Raw genomic sequence first — 4,255 nt, forward strand, 5'->3', positions numbered from 1 at the left:
CACGTGATCCTTCAGAAATCATTCTAATATGCTGATTTACTGCTCAAGAAACATTTCTGATTATTATCAATGTTGAAAACAGTAGCGCTGCTTCATATTTGTGACCCTGGACCACATACGGGTCAAATTTTTAAACTGAGATACATCATCTGAAAGCTGAATAAATAAGCTTTCCATTGATGTATGGTTTGTTAGGATAGGACAATATTTGGCCGAGATACAACTATTTGAAAATCTAGAATCTGACGGGTGCAAAAAAGATTCAAAATATTGAGAAAATCGCCTTAAAAGTTGTCCAAATGAATTTCTTAGCAATGCATATTACTAATCAAAAATTAAGTTTTGATATATTTATGGTACTTAATATCCTAATGATTTTTGGCATAAAAGAAAAATTTATAATTTTGACCCGTACAATGAATTGTTGGCTATTGCTACAAATATACCTGCGCTACTTATGACTGGTTTTGTGGTCCAGGGTCACATTTTTGTCAGGATTCTCTTGTACTTTCCAGTACAAATATCAAAGGATTCAAGAAACATTTAAATAAGAAATAAATAAACAAACTTAATTCAAATGGAAAACAAGTTTATTTTTCTTACCCCATTGGCTGACATTTTTCTTGTTTTTTAAGCATACACATTTTGATAATATATACTGTATGTACTGTATATTGATAATAATTTTGATAATATGTCAGTTTGCTTCTTAAGTGTATGTTTCTTGATTTAAAAATGTTAAGATATTTGTACTTGGAAGAAAAACAAGACAAAAATACGAAGAAAATCACTCTTTGCAGTGTAGTTCACAAGTTCACAGGAAATTAGAGTGCAAGATATGCATGATCCCAAATTAAAGATATCATGATACTGAAGTGATGATGTCATGGAGGAAATGAAGAAGCAATCATAACTTGAGGCTGATATTTCAGAGTACATGAAACACCTGCTGGAAGGTGAACGTCTGATTAGATACTAATCAGCGTTAGCAGATACACCAGCGGGACATAAACACGCACTTGCTAAAGTGGAAGGTGGAATAAAATTCCAACTCCTTCTGCTTGTTATCCAGCGCACAACTTATTATGCACACACCGAACAGGCATGTTGCTATGGGAAAATAACAAGGAAACTATCTAATTATAAGTATGAGCATTAAATCATCGCGGTGACGGCTGAATGTTAATTAATTTCACCATGAGGAGAAACCCGTATCACGAAAATCATCAGCGGACCGAGATTTCACACCAGTAGATTTAAATGAGGCACAAAATCTGACCCCTCACCACTACGTTTTAATTAACATCTCTCCCTCTGTCTCTCAGGAGTCTCTCGGCGGAGACGGGATTCTGTTTAACCTTTGACCTTGTGACAGACCGCCCACAGGAGGCTCTAAACGGTCAGAGATTGAGGATTGACACTAATGTAGCCGTTCTCAGGGTCAGTCCCCTCACGAGGAGCACCGCCGGGTGTCGGAGGACGTGTCTTAAATGAATAACCATCCTATCTGCATGGTTCATCAGCAGTAAAACATGTTAAGCTGACCTCAGTGTCATCTAGCAATAATCGAAAGCAGATTTAATGGCTTCTTACAGCAACTGCAACGCTTTTATTTGTAAGCATGCATGTAAAACGTCTGCATGCATATGGATGTCAAAACCAACATATGGGGTTACAGACGTTGTGTGAAAGAATCACAAACATGTCCAGAAGACCAAATCTGGTTAAATATGCATGCACATTAACCTGTAGCCAGCAATGCAGTTTTGGCTGAAGAAAGGCCGTATAGAGACCAGAGTTGGGTAGATTACTTACCAATTGTAATACGTTATTGATTCCAAATTACATGACATAAACTGTAATTAGTAACATAATCCATTACATTACACATTTTAGGTAATATAATCTGACTACTTTTTGATTACTTTTGACCTAACTCGTTTATCACATTGATTTAAATTAGTGCTGTCAAACTATTAATCGTGATTATCGATTAATAATGTCGTGAATCGTGTTCATAAAGACAATATCGAACCTTAAAGGTGGGGTAAGTGATTTCTGGAAGCTAATGTTAACATTTGAAATCACCAAAACAAACACACCCCTACCCCAAAAGGGACTCGCCCCTATTTTGATAGCTCCGCCCCACACATACGTACGCAACCCAGACAACGATTAGTTCTGTGAAACAAAGCAAAACCAATGTTACACCGTGTCTACACAGGACGCGAGAGTCGCGGCGCGACAAAGTAATATAGAACTCATTATAATCAGTGATGCTGTCTACACCATAGATATATATATATACATATCTATGGTCTACACTGGATGCGGCGCGGCACGACACGACAAATCCCCGACAGAAAACTGCTGCTGAGTTCTATTCATGACGTATTGACACAGATTTCAAATGATTTTCAATGGTCGCTTTGTCGAGTCCAGTGTACTAGAAAGACTTTAGCTGTTGCGGCGCAGACACGGTGTTACTCAGCTATCGAGAAGAAACAAAGCTACCTTGGCGTCCAATCGCAGGCCTTCCACTCCTTGAGTTCTTTCCGGCGCTGGAAAGCTGATCCGATATTTACACTGGTCCTACTTCTTGCCTTAAGCCTTCTTTTGTTCCGCAGACATTTTCCTCTTTTGTTTATAATCCGCCATCTCTATCTTTCTGTCGCTCGGCTCGCTAATGTCCGTCATGTGCACTGAAAGCTCTCTCCTCCACATCATGAGTAGACACGCCCCTTACTGCTGATTGGCTACAAGTTTGTTTTGCTAGTCGGCCCGAATCAGTTTTCTAAAGCGTTTTTAAAAAACAGCTTACCCCACCTTTAAAAACATGGTTTTGTTCTTTGTGGACTGACAATGACTGTTCAATCAGAGACATTTGGTACCTAACACTTGAAGACTTTAAATGCCAGTGCCACAGTGCTAATTATACTATTGCTCACTCAAAAACACGCTCCTATGTTCTCATTTTACTAGAGAGAGAAGGAGACACCGAGAAACAGAGAGAAGCAGGGCAGCAGCCGTCCTACATATGAAAGTCTGAATGGAGAGATTTGAGTGCCCACATCATCATTACATCAGAGCATAAAGAGATGTATTTTTTTTAGCATGTGTGTGTGAGGTATATGCAAGAGGCAAAAATACTCGCATGGCTCCAGAGGCGTTTAACAGCTAGCGACTTCAAAAATGTCCGGGAAAAGAGAGAAGGAGAGAGAGAAAAGGAGAAAAGGATGATGGAGAAGAGAAGCACGCAACCCACTTACTGTACAGCAGCACCGCTGCAGGGGCCTTCAAAGGAAACTCTGCCCTGATATGAAAATCCATAATCCAAACAGTAATGAGAGAGAGAGAGAGAGAGAGAGAGAGAGAGAGAGAGAGAGACAGGGTGAAAATGAAAGAGTCGCTGTCTTCCTCTCCGCACTGTCTTTTCTGACAAGAATGCGAAGCCTCGCGGGAGGAGAAACTGTCGTGTCAGATAATTGTCTGAACAAAACAAAATATTCAGAAAGAAAAAAGTACAACGCTTGTGTAATATAAATAGCCGACCGTCCTCTTTCACACTTACACTGGTTTAAGACTTTCATCAAGAATATCTAGTGCTGATCCAAAAGAGGACGATATTGCTTCGTCATGCCTGGAGCTGATCCGTGCTGGTTACTGAGGAAACAGACTGTAAGTCATATTTAAAGGATTTGCCACTGATGATTCAAAAGTTTTGGGCAGTGTAGAGTAGCGCTTGTTGTTTGTCATTTCTCCGATCACAAATGCAGACATGGTTTTATGTTTACGCAGCGTGATGCAACGTGTAAAAAGACAGTATAAGTCATTATGATCCGTAATTATGTCCCCACTGGATGCAACAAATACCTCGCTTATAATGGGTTTTATTGGTTTTGTCTCGTCGCTCCGGCCGGACAGGGCATCACAGTATGGTGAGGGGCGTAACATTTCCGTCACACGCTTGAGGTATTCGGCCAATCACAATGCACTGGATAGCTGGCCAATCACAGCACACCTCGCTTTTCCAGACCGATGAGCTTTGTAAAAATCGACGCGTTTCAGAAAGGCGGGGCATAGAGGAGAAACAATAATGTACAGTATGTGGAAAATAATGTATTTTTTTAACCTTAAACCGCATAAACACATTTCATTACACCAAATACACAAAATAATGTTATTTTTTAACAACATCATATGCCCCCTTTAAGCATCATATATTGCTCAATCTTCAGGTTAGTCATTTGTATAG

The sequence above is a fragment of the Sinocyclocheilus grahami genome, unplaced genomic scaffold (genome assembly GCF_001515645.1).
Source record: "Sinocyclocheilus grahami isolate Dianchi unplaced genomic scaffold, SAMN03320097.WGS_v1.1 scaffold19.1, whole genome shotgun sequence".
Classification (NCBI taxonomy): Eukaryota; Metazoa; Chordata; class Actinopteri; order Cypriniformes; family Cyprinidae; genus Sinocyclocheilus; species Sinocyclocheilus grahami.